The sequence below is a fragment of the Pinus tabuliformis genome, chromosome 1_1 (assembly GCF_031772625.1).
Source record: "Pinus tabuliformis cultivar Carrire ecotype Pingquan chromosome 1_1, CPIR1, whole genome shotgun sequence".
NCBI lineage: Eukaryota > Viridiplantae > Streptophyta > Pinopsida > Pinales > Pinaceae > Pinus > Pinus tabuliformis.
Genome location: NC_142297.1, coordinates 987767789 through 987786052, shown reverse-complemented (window position 1 = coordinate 987786052; position 18264 = coordinate 987767789).

Genomic DNA, 18264 nt, shown 5'->3' with positions numbered 1-18264 from the left:
TGTATAGTACACATCGAAACATATAGTTTGACTACTCTCTCTCTCTCTCTCTCTCTCTCTCTCTCTCTCTCTCTCTATATATATATATATATATATACATATATATAATAGAGAGTCATATTCTAAAACTATCTTAGCTCAACTCTAAGAAGAGTCTAAATAGTTATACTCTTGAATATCTAGAATGAAGAAGAATAAGCTTGATGTGTGGTTACATCAATAGTATGAATTATACTGAACCAATATAGGTGATATTTTCTTCATAAGAGGGAATAAAATATATTTAATTAAGAAATTTTTGAGAGTTTTATGTAGAGAAAAACAATCAACAATTTTGAGTAAGGAAACATGGAATACCTATAGTATTCTTGTAAACAAAAATGATAAACTAAGTTTAACTAGGGAAGGATTAAACTGGTAAATAATAAATAATGAGTTAATTTTAAGTGAAGCTATTCTACATATGCCAAGAGATGGAACCGAGAGTAAGGTAACATGGTAATAGTAGCATTATACATATATAGACGCTCTCTTGAAATTCTTGATATATATATTATGTAATTTTGATGAGAATAAAGATTTTGATCCATCGCCTAGATTATAAATTAACATTGGTGAAAAAGATTAATAAATTACAATAAAACTCACATAGAAATTTCCTAATGTATTTCGTCCACCGTTACAACTCTACATATTCCAATATAAAAGAAAGTTATTATATAATTTTGAAGAGGTAATTACTTACTTTACAAGACTGAAGAAAAATGGAATGAATTAGCAAGACGCTATAGTCGTTGGTCAGAGTAGAAAGGCTTTTAGACCAAAGGTTGATAAGCATTAACCCTTGGCTATTTAGTTAAAACCCTTAAGAACAAAATAATACTCCCTTAAGAGTCATTTGAAGCATGATAAATAAATAAACATAAAAAATTATGATAGTATATTAAATCTACAGGCTACGGATGTAACCAACATATTCATAAATCTATGAAACAAGAATTGAGGGATAAAACCCTAACTTCAAATTACCTCGACACTATAAGTGAAGTTCGAAATAAAAATCGAATTAAAGCCTACTAATATTTCTATGAGGTCACACCCATTGAAATGGAAGACTACGCCTTGGCCATGCCAATTTCTACACACAATGAACAATAATTAAGGTGGAAACCATTAGACACATAGGTGTGTAAAACAATAAAAGGAAAATGAAAACCTCATACTAAGCTAACCTGAAAATGGATGCCTTGGAATCTTACTTTCTACGACTAGCAGCATAAAAAAAAAAAAAAACTTGAAAACCTTTTTATTGTAATCCCTTATTACACTGCGTATGCCTTGTGGGAATAAGTGAGTAATACTTTTATGCCTATCCCTTGTCGGAATAGTGAGTAATACTTTTAAGAGAAAAAGGGAATGATGGCACAACAATAATGAAAGACACTTTCCAACGAAAATTACCTTTGAATGGATGCATTGACAGATATATTTTCCCTATGGAAAATTACTCCTAACACCAGTGAGAACAAGGTAAAGGTGTCAAATAAACCCTTGCGTGTATCGAGGAGTTGAGTGGTGCTTTGGCTGCCACAAAAAAAAAAATGAACAAATTGACTCATAGATTTGGATTCTTGACTTTTCGGAAACCCTGAATGATCCTCCACCATTATATCTAAACCTCAAATCTAAACTTTCGAAGGTGCTCTTAGTAAAACAATCAAATGAAGGCACATGGGAAATCGCCTACATAGCCTACTCTTAATGAATAATCAAAGATTCCACTTAAAAGTATAACGCTCCTAATGGAAGAGGATTATATATATACGTATGTATTGAGACTTAATATTGAAATATAAATTAAAGGTACATATAAGCATGATCATGTAGTAAGGTTGGATTTCGCACTATATCAATATTCATTGGAAAATATGAATACGAAGTTAGAAAGCTATTAGGGACATAACAATATTATTTAAATAATTAATATTTAAACTCTTGGAATACTTTATATTTTGTAGTGATAAGGATTCAACCAGACAGAGTCTGTAAAGCACAAGGTCTAATCCATATGACAACGTTGAAGAAAGATAATGGAAGTCGACAATGAAATGAAAATGATCATAGGCACATTACTCTTCATCTAATGGTGAATGATGTCAATACAATAAATAACTCCACGCTATGTGATCATATGTAAAGTATTAGATGGCCACTCTCTATGTTTTACCATAGTAATTATCCTCATATTGAGTTATAATGTAGAACGCTCAAGTGTAGTCCTCAAAAAGAGATTCCCATTAATAATTATATCGATAAGACAAACAAAAGAATTTGGGTAAGAGAGGTATGTTATGCCACTCCACATATAAAGAAGTGAAAATTGTATACATTTTCATAAATGAGAATTTTTTGTTACATGGGATACCGAAAACAATTATATAAAAACCAGATGCCCAGTTTACCTGTAATTTTTGGAAGACATTGTTTCGTAGGAATTGATAGATATATGAAAATTCTAGTATATCCTATGATCCCCAAACATATGGTTGAATGGAAAGGAGAAAGAAAATACATGATCCCCAAACATATGGTTGAATGACAAGGAAAAAGAAAATACACGAGGATATGTGGTGCATTTATGTAATGGATTGGCCCATAAAGTGGGAGGATTATTTGTGCTTAATAGATTTAGCTTACAATAATAACTATCAAGCATCTTCCACTAAGATGAGTCAATTTGAATCATCTTATGTAATAAAGTGTTACACTCTTTTAAGTGGGACTTAATTAGATTATAGGTTGATTTTAGGTCATGACCTTATATAAGAAATGGAATAGCTAGTTATGAAAATAAGACAAAATTGGAAAGCTGCTAGAGATGGGGAGAAGAGTTACGTAGACCAAAAGATATTGCATAAAAAGTACAATGTGGGATACTGTGTCTACATCAAATTTAGGCCAAATAAAAGTACTCTAAAATTGGAAACCTGTAATAATTTAGCACCTAGGTATTATGGATCATTCTTGATACTAGCTAAGGTATGGCAGTTGACCTATAAGCTAGCACTATTGGGTCATATAAAGGTGCATAATATTTTTCATGTTTCCTTGTTTAGGAAGTATGTTCATGACCCTACTAATTTTATTAATTGCAATGTGGTGCAGGTTGAACTGGAAGGTGAATTCTAGGACAAATTGTTACAAATATTAGATCAGAGGGAAACTTCACTCCAAAGTTGGGTCGTTCCAATGTTAAAGTGCAAGGGAATAACTTCAACCTACAAGAGGGTACATTGGAAATTGAATATACAATGTTTTCTATCATTTCATGCCTTTTTCTTGAAATAAATGGAACTCGCAAACAATGAGGATAATGTTTATTTATAGAGGCGGAAGATGTGGTGCCCTTGTGCTTTGATTTTTAAATACATAACTATTTTTAGACTATTGCAATTATTATTTGAAATTAATGACTATGGAAAAAATGATTATGAATACATGTTTTAATTTTGCAAATGACATGGGAGAGAGAAATTGAGTAAACAGAAACTTCTTGCTATTCTAGAAAGTTGTTAAGTGGTGAAGTCCACATGGTTGACTTTCCTAGTTACTTCTCCTAAAAATCCCTAGAGAAAATTGCCATATGAGAATAGCACAATTGGAGAGAAATATTACGCTAAAAACATAGTTGGAGAGAAAATAATGGTTACCAACTTAACGAAAATTGTATCAAGTTCTCATTTTTTTAAAGGGACGCACAAAAAATCATCATTTTCATGCATATTTTGAAAAGTGTTAATTTTCTTTTTTCCGTAAAAAAAGTTCAATATTTTTATTAAGTAAATAAAAATTACATTTTGTAGGCACACATAGTGTGTATGCAGATAATATCATAAAAACTCACTAAAAGTTTGAGCACAATAAGCATAATAATGCTCCTTTTAATAATAGAGAACCATTGTGTATAAAGCAAAAAAATATTGCCAAGACGCATAGATTCCATAAAAATATATATATACAAAGTACATATCACATAAAAATTAGTAGAACAAAAATAGATACTAATAAGATTCATGAAATTGTGATGGGAAAACTATAAAGGACGCCCAATCTCTTGAGCTTGGTTGTTAGATCCCCATCTAGGATCCATGGGGACTTGATAAGAATGAAAATCAGAAATATGTAGAATGAAGTCAACCCCACTATTAACTCTTGATTCAATCAAATCCCCATCGAAGAAGGCCCATGAGATTGAATGATCAAGTCTTTTAGCTTCAATGACCCTAGGTTTATGAACATATTTATCCTTTGGATAATGGATAAGGATAGCCATTACTTTTGCAACAATTATTCTAGGGGAAGAGACTTCGTCTTTAAATATTATATGATTCCTAGCACTCCGAATCCTCGAGTAAATTATGAAAGGGAGTTCTTTGAAAATACAAGATGAGCGGTAGGACAACCAATGTTGCCAAGCATCTTCAATAGATTTTGCAGACCATTAACCAACTCATTTTTCGACAATCCTACATATAAACCATGTTTGTTTACTAGAATGCCAGGAGAGAAAAATATGAGAAACTGATTCTTATGGAACCTGGCAGAGAGAACAACAAGAAAAACATTGGGAAAACCTCTTTTGTAAAACAACCCGAGATAAAAAGTGTTAATGAAGCATCATTTTTTTCTAGTATATTTTTGACACCTTAAATTTTCTTATGTATTAAATATGTACACTTTTTTATACTAGTGATTTTCATGATGATGCAAAATCAATCCCTTTTCTTTGTGGGGTTTATTTTTAACACTATAAATTTTCTTATTTATTGAGTATGAACAATTTGTTTAAAATGTTGGTGATTTTCATGTTGATTTTGAAAAGTGTTGATGCAACATCATGCTTTGTTTTCTCCAAAGGCATATTTTTAACACTTCAAATTTTCTTATGTCTTAAGTATGCACATTTTTCTAAATGTTGGTTATTTAACCAATTTTCAAGTTATATACTTCTTCTTCTTTTCTTCTTGAGATGTTTGTTTTATAAGGGTTTTTCAAGTTTGTGATTTTTGCTTTTGTTTACAATATTTATTTGTAATGAAGTTTTCAATTTTTTTTTAAAGTTTAAGAAAATAATAAAATTAATATTTGAAGTAGGCTATAATGCCTCCTTCCTTCTCCTATTGTGTCATATTTGTACATCCTTCAATCCTATCCCAAGTTGTTCTTAAGGGGGGATTTTAGGATATTCCGACACATAGGAAATAGTTAAGTATAAGTTGGTCTAGTGTAGAGTTAGGTAAAGTGTGTTTCTTTAATATGTACTTTTGTAACTTATAATCTGACGGTCATGATATGTAGTGATCCGATGGCTCATTCTCTTCTCGGTATTACTGATAGTTGATCCGTGGCTTAACCCCAGATTGGTCCACGATCTCTATTTAAAGAGCATGGAGGGTCATTTGTAGGGGAACCATTCATGAGAGAAGATTATGTAAATTTTCATTCTTTTATTAGTAAATTGCTTGAAGTGGCCGCATTGGCTCAGGTCGTGATCTGTTTCCCTCTTTGCGGGTTTTAACCACGTCAACAATACTGGTGTATTGATTTGTGATCTGTTTGTGAGTGATGTCCTTTGGTGTTCTATCGAAGGAACATACCCTGTAAATTCCTACATGGTATTAGAGCCAAGTTGATGGCTGCATCCATTGGTGATCCAAATCTGAAGCCGGTAGAACTGCATCCGATTGTCATTTCCTAGATCTACTGATTCCGACTTCTTTTGGGCCGAGAGGACTACTCTATTGTGTTAGGAACATCTGTTCCAGTGTGGAACTCCTTTTGTTTCACCTGAAAAGATTTCCAGTAGGCCTAGCTACATCATTTCTAAGATCTTGAGGTATATTGTGTTTATTTGTAGTTTCTAGGTTTTTTTTCTCTCTGTTTATTTCAGTTTATTTATCTCTTTGTTTTTTATTACCAGATCTACACCTTTCATTTCTGTGTATGCTCTTTGCCTCGCGACTCTGTATGATCTGGGCAAATCAGAAACAAAAAGGAAGTTTTTTTTCTCATGCATATGCTATTTTCCACCGCGCCTTAGTGTGATCTCGAAAAATTAGAAACATTCAGGAAGCTTGTTGGTTTCCAGGTAAAGCTAACTTCAAACCATAAGGTTTGCTTTTTTTCTTTCTGTATGTCCGTTTTGGGTTTTGTGGTTTTTGTTTTGTAGGAAAAAAAATAGCCTTCTCAAGTAAGCACGCACCCAAAAGCTTCAGTGACTAAAAAAAAAACCTTCCTCTTTCCCAAAAATTACTAACCTTTTAAACTAGATCACTTGGTCCAAAGTTACTTTATGAGAATAGAGGTCTTGAGTTCAAGCCTTTCTCTTTATTGAGCTAATTAGATTAAGTTTGGAAAGGGGGTGGATTTATTTTTAAAATATAACATTATTATTCATTTCCGCACATTCCTGCACATCGTCAACATCTTCAACAAATTTTCTTCAAAAAGCCATAACTTCTTCATCTGGGAGCCATTTTCAGAGAGGTTTTTTTTTTAATCAGCCTAATTTTTTGAGATCTTTCCATTGGAAAACTTATTTTTAGCATCTATAGCTTTAGTTTCTATTAAAATGGAAAGTCCACACCAAGTTAGTCTTGACAGCACCAACTACTTCCAATGGTGGTCCTACATTGTGGATTTACCTAGAAGTAAAGGTCTTTACAGAATAGCCTTAGGCCAAGAAACCAAACCGAAAGATGAAGATAAAGCAACCAAATGGAAAAATAGGCAAGATCAAGCACGTGTGTTGATAGGGATGTCTATTTCTCCAGACCTTAGATTCCATATCGCAAAACTTGATACTCCTAATGAAGCAATGAAACAGATCACTAAAGTTCTTGGAATTAAAAATGAACTTAGAGCCCATCAACTCGAAAATGAGTTACTTACACTGGACCCCAATAATTTTTCTTCCATTGAAGACTTTTTGTCCAAGTTCAAGACCCTTAGACTTCTCTTGGATGGTGTTAAGGTTACGAAAGAAGATGGTAACCTTATCTATTCCATTTTTACTAAGTTGGGACCAACCTACTCTGTGTTTGTTTCCACCTTCCATTCTACAAGAGAAGCCTTCATTTCTTAAGGACAAGACTACAAGTCCCCTTCCTTTGATTCCTTTAGTGATTCTTTAATAAGGGAACAATAGAAACTCTTACACCTTGGTCTTCTTAATCTTTGAAACTCTTCTAAGAAAGCCTTAGCCACCCAACACCAACAAAATTCAAAGAATCCTAAGAAGTCATATCTTAAAAAGAATGGTCCTAAACCCAACAATGGTCCTAAGCAATTTCAGCCTCAAAATGAAAAATCATTTCAACAAAACGATAAGGTAAATAAAAACAAAGGGAAGAATACTGATAGACATTTCCACTTTTGTAATCGAGATGGCCACTTATAATCCAAATTCTTTAATAATATGGAAGCCTTGGAAGTAGCAATGAAGAAGCATAACATCCATTTGGAGCACTCTTCAACTTCAACTTCATCTTCAGGAATAGCACTTTCTGCATGTGGTTGTCAAACATCTCGGTCTAGATATGCACTAAATGTATCTTCTTCTTCTAATTCTCATGAGTGGCTCATTGATTCTGGAGCTTCTTATCACATGGCCAAAAACAAAACCATGTTTTCTTCTTTAAATGATTGTAACACCAAAAATATATATGTTGGTGATGATAGATCTCTTAGTGTTATAGGGACTGGAACTGTTCATATAGACAATGGTCAATTTAATGATGTATTATGTGTTCCAACCTTATCCTGCAACCTTCTATTTGTATATCAGATAACTCATTCAGGTGAAGGTAAAATCGTTGAATTTTCACTTCATGATGTTGTAATTAAGGACCTAAGAGATCCTAGACAGATTTTAGCTACTGGCATTGCTGATGATTCTACAAGGTTGTATAAGTTTAACAACTTTGGGTCATCAAATATTCCCTCGGTATTTGTTGCTCATAATGATGAAGTGAGAAAACTTTGGCATGAGCGATTTGGTCACTTAAACTATCGCTCCCTTCAGAATATATATAAAGAAAATATGGTGACAGGTCTTCCAATGGTGTCTTACAGAGATGGTGTTTGTTCTGGATGTGTACTCGGAAAACATCATCAAGATAGTTTTTAAAAACATGCCTCTTGGCATGCCTTAGCCCCTTCACAGCTTGTGCATAGTGATTTATGGGGTCCACTCCCAGTTGTTTCATTCTCTAACTACAAGTATTTCTTAACTTTCATTGATGATTTCTCCAGACGCACTTGTGTATACTTCTTAAAACTCAAGAGTGAAGTATTTAACATGTTCTTGGTCTTTAAGGCCTTTGTTGAAAAACAATTTGGACATCAAATTCTTAAGTTAAGATCTGATAATGGTGGAGAATATGTTAACAACAAATTCATCAACTTTTGCACTAAGAATGGAATTCAAATGCAACATACTATTCCATATACTCCACAAAAAAATGGTGTAGCTGAAAGGAAGAATCGCACCTTAAAGGAAGTGGCTAATTGTATGTTCAATTTAAAGGAATTAGTCTTAATTTTTAGGCAGAAGCAATTAACTATGCAAATTACATAATAAATCACACACCTACTAAGGTTTTAAAGAATATCACTCCAGAAGAAGCATGGAGCTCAATTAAACTAGATGTAAGTCACTTTCATGTTTTTGGAAGTGAAGCATGGGCCCATATTCTAGATGACAAACATAAAGCTTTATAACCTAAGAATGAAAAATGTATTTTTGTTGTATATCTTGAAGATCTCAAAGGCTATAGATTTATTCCACTTAAGTCCAAAGATGTTATGATTCGAAGAGATGTAAAGTTTACTAAAAATATATCAGCCTACGAGCCTAGTTCGGCAGATGTGCCACCTCTCTCTATCTCTTCTACTTTTGAAAATATTTCTTCTTCTGATGATGAAAGCGAGGATGACAATCCTCCCCCACCTTCTCAGGATCCTCCTTCAGCTCCTTAGCCTCCAAAATGGGTCCGTGCTACTCGAGATGTAGCAGGCGCTCTTGCCGGTGATCCTGTAGACTAGCGACGTACACGTTCTCAGTTCGATAGAGCCTCTTCTTTGTTGGCTCAAGCTTCAATGAATTATGATCCTAACACCTTTGCAGAAGCTTCAGGCCATCCAAATTGGGATGCAGCTATGAATGAAGAATATCATTCATTATTGGTAAACAATACATGGGATCTTGTTCCCCTACCAAAGGGACGAAAACTTGTTAGATGCAAATCGGTTTATAGAACCAAGTATGGACCAGATGAAAAAGTTGATAAATATAAAGCTTGTCTTGTTGCTAAGGGTTTTTCACAAGTTGAAGGCATTGACTATACTGAAAACTTCTCCCCTGTTGCCAAAATGAACTCTATTTGCCTTGTTCTTTCCCTTGCTACCTCTTTCAAATGGGAAGTCCATTAGACGGATGTTAAATCTACCTTCTTGCATGGGGACTTGGATGAAGAAATCTATATGGAACAACCTACTGGCTTTATACAAACAGAATCTATCCTTGTATGTCGGCTTAAGAAATCCCTTTATGGTCTCAAGCAAGCTCCTTGGGCTTGGAATGTCAAAATGGATAGCTTTCTTTTAGAAACTGGCTTTTCTAGGTGTCATTCTGACAATACTGTCTACAACAAGAAAGTGGGCAAGTTTCTTATCATTCTTGTTCTTTATGTTGATGATCTTATCCTTACTGGTAGTGATCCCAACCTTATAAATCATGTGAAGTCCAACCTTAAACAGAAGTTTGAAATGACAAACTAAGGACACTTACATTATTTTCTTGGTCTTTAAGTCTTGCAATCCAAGGAAGGTGTTTCCCTTTCCCAGTCCAAGTATGCCTGTGATCTTCTATGCCATTTTCACATGGAAGACTATAAGCCAACCCCTTCTCTCTTTCAGTCTAGAGCCAAACTGTCAATCACTTGTACTTCCCCTGAAGTTTATGCTACCTTATACCATCAACTTGTAGGCAAACTTTTGTATCTGACCCATACTCATCCTGACCTTTCCTTTGTTGTTGGCCTTATTGCTCGGTTTATGCAAAACCCACATGAAAGTCATTGGAAAGCGGCTAAAAGAATAATTCATTATGTTCGAGGTACAATTTAGTTTGGGATTCATTACAGTGCAGAAGCATCTCCTCTATTGCTTGGTTTCACTGATTTTGATTGGGCTGGTGACCAAGATGATCAGAAGTCTACTGCAAGTTATGTGTTCACTCTTGGTTCAGGACCTATTACATGGGCTTGTAAGAAACAAAATGCCATTTCTCTTTCTTCAGCAGAAGCATAGTATCTTGGTGTCGTAGAAGCTAGTAAGGAAGCCTTGTGGCTTTGTCAGATGTTGTTAGATTTTGGCTTTCAGCAGCAGCATCCGATTACACTTTGGTGTGATAGTCAAAGTTCCATTCAACTATGCAAAGATCTAGTCCAACATCAGCGCAACAAACACATTAAACTGCACATGCACTTCATCAAAAAGCTCATTCACGACCATGTTCTCGAAGTGCAATATTCTTCAATAGATGATCAAGTTGTGGACATCTTTACAAAGGCTCTCACAGAGGCAAAGTTTACTAAACTTCGATTTACGGTTGGAGGTCAGAAAGTTGTCACTAAGGGGGGATAGGCTCTAATGCCTCCTTCCTTCTATTGTGTCATATTTGTACATCCTTCAATCCTATCCCAAGTTGTTCTTAAGGGGGGATGTTAGAATATTCTGACACATAGGAAATAGTTAAGTATAACTTGGTCTAGTGTAGAGTTAGGTAAAATGTGTTTCTTTACTATGTACTTTTGTAGCTTACAATTTGACAGTCATGATATGTAGTGATCCGACGGTTCACTCTCTCTTCGGTATTACCGATAGTTGATCCGTGGTTTAACACCCGATTGGTCCATGATCTCTATTTAAAGAGAATGGAGGGTCATTTGTAGGGGAACTTTTCATGAGAGAAGCTTATGTAAATTTTCATTCTTTTATTATTAAATTGCCTGAAGTGGCCGCATTGGCTTAGGCCGTGGACTGTTTCCATCTTTGAGGGTCTTAACCACGTCAACAATACTAGTGTATTGATCTGTGATTTGTTTGTGAGCGGTGTCCTTTGGTGTTCTGTCTGAGCAACTTACCTTGTAAATTCATCCAGTCAAGATTTTTTATATATTTATGTATCATTAATCCATACATCAATACACATAAAATAATTGTCATTACAAAATAAAAAATTTAAACACTTGATAAAAATACACATTTTCAAACGTTTTGGCTAAACTGACATATCAAATAAAATATTTGTATGTATAATTGTCATTAAAAAATAAAAAAATTTAAATGCTTGATAAAAATACACAATTTGAAACATTTTCGCTAAACTGACCTATCAAATAAAATATTTTATGGAAAAAATTCGAGAAAAAGAATTGAAAATTACAAATTTTATGTCCAAAAATGATAACATTTGAAGATTTTTTTTCCTAAAATAATAATTTATATAATATGTTGTGTAATAAAATAACAATTTTTTTTTTTTTTAAATTAAAGAAAACTTTAACTAGAAAAAAACAAAATTAAATTATAATATTTAAAGAAATATATATATTAGAGAAAAATTGGAAAAAAAAATAACAAAAAAGGTTAAAACATTATCCAATTAAAATAAAAATATATTAAAAAAATAGAATAATGAAATAAAAAAATAAAAAAATAAAAAAAATGTTTAAAAATTTGAAAAGAGTCCACAAATAAAATAAAACATTATTAGAACTTCAATAATATTTAGAAAAAAACAAATAAATAATACACTAAACAAATTAAAAAACATGAAAAAAAACATATTTAAAATAAAGATTAAAAAATAAATAATAAAATTTTAAAACATTAAAAAAAATTGTTTCCATGAGGTCGGTGGATCAATGGAGCATCTTGCATCAGGGCCAAAGTGTCAAAGTTGTTTATCTCGAGGAAAGAAGATTTCCAGAAAATCCACGTAGGCCACTTACAAATGATAAAATTACTAATTATACTTTTTAATAAGATTAATAAAATTATATATATATATATATGAAATGAGAAATTCAGTACTAATATTTATTTGAAAGGGTTAGAAACATAAAAATGAAACAATTCATGTAAGTTCTTAAAACCCTTGGTTGGGTTATAAGCCCAATACTAGTATTGAAGAAGATGACCCAACTCTTTGTCAGGTATTAAGCATAAGTTTCAAATAAAACAGCTATACAATCTTTTAAAACAGCCTTGGAAGGAATTGAATTGAAAACCATGATATAGAGAGGGAAATCTTTTCTTTTCGTAACAATAGTTCATCGAGGGAAAATTTTCACTGTGGGTTGATAGGAAAACAAATAATAAAATGATAGCAGAGAAATGAAAATGGAATTACCTGAAACAGCAAGGACAGCATGCAGCTGAGGAGTCCCTGCCGGCGTAGAATGGACTTTGAGATAGATAGAGTGATATCAGTTAAATATGTGTAAAGCGGAGCCTCCTAACTTGCATCATTTTCATTCACCAATTTTGAGTTAGTTATCTGCTATGCATTGTAAGTTGCTCCCTGCACTCTCAGATGAATCTAGGTCATTGCCAATTGGGCCTATGTTATGCACTGTATGTGAGAATTTAGGCAATTGCCATCTCTGTATCTACCGTACGTTGTAAGTTGGAGCCATGCCATTAGCTGCAACTTGCCAGAAAAGCATCTTGCTTAACTTGTGCTCTGAACTCACCAGAATATAAATATATTGCTCTAAACTCACCAAAATATAAAAATTCAGCAGGAAATATCGAGCAGAATAATTTTTGTTTAACAGCCGAATGTATGAGCGTGTTATGACTGAACCAAAATATTAATTTAGCCTATGAAGTGATCCAAGAGACTTCAGCCGGAAATATCAAGTAGCATAATGTTTTTAAATATTTTTAAATAGTGGAATGTTATAGTGTGTTTACTTACTGCACGAAAACATTAATGTAGTGTATAAAATAGTAGAAGAAACTTCAGCTTCAGTAGTGCAATGTATTATTTTGAGAATGCATATGCAAGTTGATTATCTATTTTGATTTGATTTGTTTTTATAGTAATCCAATGTATTAATGTGAGGTTAATTATGCAACCAAAAACCTCAGTTGCAGTAGTGCAATGTATTAGTGTGAGAATGCATATGCAACTTGATTATCTATCTTGATTTGATTTGATTTGTTATTTGTTTTTATAATAATCTGCAATGCGCATTTGTGTGAGAATGCATATGCAACTTGAATCAGAAGAGCATAAATGAGCTCCACATAAATATGGATTCCCACTTTACATTGACAAAATAACACAGATTACTATCTAGAATGGGGCCTGAAAAGTTGTTGTTTGAGAAGTCTGTGTATATATTTTTTCCAAATTCTCTTGGAACGCTCTGGTTCAACTGATTTTCGAATACATTAAGATGGTTGAGATTTAGTCAACATGGCAGCAGATGGAGTTTAACTAGCAGAATCATAACCATAACAAGTTTCAATTAGAACCATAACCAGTTCCAATCCAGTTCTAAGCCAAATAATAGAAGTACGAGGTCAAGTAAGTAATTAGTTTTTTTTGAAAGACACCTGATCTTTGGTGAGCTTCAGTCTTCCCTTCTTCTGTCACCTGTTCTTTCTTTTGTCTCTTGTACCTGCTTCTATCTCGTGCCTTTGGTCTTGCATGTTTTCCAGTTGCAAGTTCAAGCTTCTATGAAGTTTTATGGAATAGGGTGAAAATTACCAGTTGCAAGAGAGCATGTGAGCCAGCTGGAGATGGTGAAAATTACCAGTTGTAAGTTTAATCTTCAGTCATGTTTTTAGCCATGTTGGAGAGGGAGGTTTCTTGCATTTGAGCACACCCGCGAATATTGTTGTTCATATTTCTGGTATTGGCATCTAAATGGAGCTTGTGCACCATCTCGTGCAACTAATCTTCTTATGGGAATGATTCCGTGAATGGCTCCTATTCTTTAGCGTGCCAGTAGCAAATACTATTCATATTTCTAGTATTAGCCTTTGAAATTTATACGAGGCTAGCTTGGAGAACTCTCGATCGAATAAGCTGGGCAAACACAGAATCCATACCATAACGGTCCGAAATGTTGAATGGCCCAAAGCTTATTAGCTTTGAGTAGACCCCGCCCACATTGATATGGAGACAAAGACCCAGCGCTAGGTAACCTTGATGACCAATTACTCTTCCATCAGTTCCTTTTAAGGGCCAGTAACAACTTCACCTACCCAATAGCCTGTTGTTAGGTCGTTGATCTAGGGAAAAGATTGTTGCACACATGATATGTTCTACAAACACAACTGAACATAGATCTCTTCTGTCATAGCCTTTGTTAATGATATGTTTTGCAAACGGTTGCACCACAGCTGAACAAAGATCTCTTCTGTCGTAGCCTTTGTTAATGATATGTTCTATAAACAAATTTGCACCACAGCTGAACAGAGATCTCTGCCGTAGCCTTTGTAATTAACAACACTGCTGAACCAACAGCCACATGCCGACAATCACAGAGGGTAGATGGCAACAATATGCCACGCGGGACAGAGGCAGATGACAACAATACGCTCCTCAATAACATTATGTATGTTCCGAGTATTTTATATTTCACATAAAATGTTAAGAATTAATGCTACCTTGAAGGCTAGCATTACTTGCAAAACATTTAATGTTTTGTACTCTCCATTGCAATGTATGTCCAATGCAGTACATATCAAAAGCCACCACTGCTTGGATTAGTAGGTCAGATGTCGTTCCTCTTGCCATTTGTCACCTTACCTGTTCAATCCTCCTGCCTCCTCTTCATTTGACAGCAATGTGTTCTATCCTCTTTCCCCTCTTCATTCCATCAAAAACACATTGATCTTCAAATGATTCATCTATTTCCACTGGTTCTAAGTAAGTATCATAGCTTGCTTATTTATTGCCATTTACTCTCTTCATTCCATAAAAATCACATTGATCTTTAAATGAGTCATCTACTGCTGCTGGTTCTAAGTAAGTATCATAGCTTGATTATTTATTTCCATTTCTGAGTGCTATATTCTCTATGAATTTACAATCAATACAATGAATCAACTTGAGATCTTTCTTATCCCAGCTTATAGCTCCATAGCACAGATAATTTTTCTTATCTCAGCTTACAACTCCATAGCACAAAGAATTTTCATTCATGCCATGCATCTGGCGAGTGATTTTGATAGTCATGCTCAATAGAACATAGAATTGTCATGCTCTCTAGGCATTTGCGGAGTGATTTTGATGGTCATGCCCTCTAGGCACTTCAGGGTTGATTTTGATTTCTTTCAAGATCATACCCAATTTTCATGACCTTCACGCACTTGCAGAGTGATTTTTTAAGAAGAAAAACGAGCAATGACTCTACAAATGGAAGAAGTTGTGATTAATTTTGGCAAAAAAGTTGTGATTATTTTTAGCAAAAGATGCTAGAGAAGATGAACATCATTGTTTTTGGTAGAAGATGCTAGCGAAGGCTCTACGTATAGAAGTAAAGAAGATAGCAACAAACGACTCTACATATGGTTATTATGTTTTGGTTCACAAATTTTGCAATCCTTATTTATATGGAGGAATTATTCATAATACTTGCATAGCTATATATGAATACCAGACTACCACCCTTCCCGCACAATGACCCTAGCCTATCAATAAAATTAAAAATCAATATCGATTTACAGTGTTATTATTAAACCCAATACCCTGTTGTTAGCTCGTTGATCCAGGGAAAAGATTGCTGCATGGAAAAGATTGTTGCACACATGATATGTTCTGCAAATGGATGCACCACAATTGAACATAGATCTCTTCTGTCATAGCCTTTGTTAATGATATGTTCTGAAAACGGATGCACCACAACTGAACAAAGATATCTTCCACTGTAGCCTTTGTTAATGATATGTTCTACAAATAGATTTCCACCACAGCTGAACAGAGATCTCTGTCATAGCCTTTGTAATTAACAACACTGTTGAACCAACAACCACATGTCGATAGTCATAGCGTGCAAATGGCAACAATATGCCACGCGGGGTGGAGGCAGATGAAAGAAATACGCTCCTCAACAACGATATGTATGATCCACCATATTAAGAATAAAACCCGGCAATAAGACCTCCCAAACAAAACTTTCGATAAAAAAAAAAAATCGAAGAAATGCTTTTTTAAAGCATTGGTTAAATGGATCAGTACGCCTAAATTAATATGAAATCAATTGATATCCCGGTAATAAGACCTCCAAAACAAAACTTTCGATAAAACAAAAATTTGACGAAATGTTTTTTTAAAACATTGGTTAAATGGATCGATACGCCTAAATTAATATGAAATGAATCGATATCAATCGCTATAGTCCCATGCTGGAGGCAGGGACTAATAAGGGAAAGTAGTAAGAGTGAATAAATTCTAATTTCCTCACCAAAAACTTGGTTTTAGGGACAATAAGAATCTAAATTATACTCTTGTCATTAAGAGGAATAAAGAGGAAATTTAAATCATAACATATTGCAACCTTAGGGACAAACACTCCAAGGAAAATATCTACAGGGGAAAATGTTTTGTTGAAAACCACATATTCCACAATACCATGGAAGTAGCAACTTAGAAAATTGATAGAAAACATGAAAGGGGTTTCACCTAGTCCAAGGAAATGTCAATCCTTGCATATCCTACCAGGACAACGTTAGACCATATTAGAATCATTGGTGGAAGGAAACCCTGTAGTTAAAAAAAAAATCCATATGGAAAATAAAGTGGCAAGACATACATCGTACCTGTAGCTTTCTTTACATTTGTCCATGTACCTATAGCTCTCTTTGCATTTGTCTGAGTGGAGGAAAATATATCCGAAAAAATGGAAGCTACAAGAAATCACATATGTCTAATAGCTGAAAAGAACACCTATACGAGAGAATGTGAAGGATGGAATTCTAAACCTCCTCTATTCCTCCATAGACCAAAACCTTGGTGGCAGTGGAAAAGGAAACAAATGAAAATGAATAGAGAAAAGGAAAGCAACCCTAATCGTATTGCCATCCATTACCGGTGACTATCAAATCGCGTTGAATAATCACCACACTAAAACATGAAGGCCATGTGACTAAGGTGAGTTTCCTCGTGTTGAAATTGCGAGGTGGTAAGAGGCCACATGGATGTCAGGACCAAAACCATTATTTTCTATGCTAACATAAATATATTTCAATTGCGAGGTGGTAAGAGGCCACATGTATGTCAGGAACAAAACCCTTACTTTCTATGCTAACATAAATATAAATATATGAATGGTATAATTTTCAAAAAAAAATTATGAAGTTTATTTTGTAAAGTTTTTATTTCTACTATTTACAGGGTGTAGAATAGATGGTGATGGGGTGTAATGGTAAGGAACTCTATAATATGATAGTCATTAGTTTGAAATTTTGGGAAAAAATACAGCCATGCTAAGGATTGGTGTGGTCTAGGTCGAATGTGATCCCCATGTAATTTTGATGGCTTATATGTCTTTGAATTAAAGTTTCTCAAACTAAAAGGTAAACATATAGTTATCTTTAAACTCACAGAAATTAAGAAAAAAAAAAAAAAAAAGCATATAATTATCTTAAGAATCATAAAAATTAAGGAAAAAAACAAAATTACTTCCACTGTAAATAGAATTGAGGTACGCAAATATCAATCGTTTTGATAGATAAGGGGAAACCGATATAAAGACTTTGGATAGGATTAAGGGGAAAATAAACCCATAATACAAAGCTAAAATAAAGCGAAATTCATACCAATTATTAAGGGGACAAAGAAAAATATGTCAATCCATATTTATAAGTCGATATGTAGAGTTGGGAAGTATGCTGAGAAAACGTCTACATTGTAGACTTAAGGAAAATAAATTTTAATAAAGCTCAAATCATATACATAGACTATGTACAAACAATATAGAAGCGATGGAAAGTGCTTATAATTGAACAACGTTCATGGCAAATGGTTAAGTTTAACAAGATATTTTATGAAACAACGTTCATGGAAAATGGTTAAGTTTAACAAGAGATTTTATGAAACAAAGAAAAAAATTACTGGTGTCTAACTTATTTCATAGAGATATGTTTCACAATGATGAAGACATACTATGGAACAGTAAT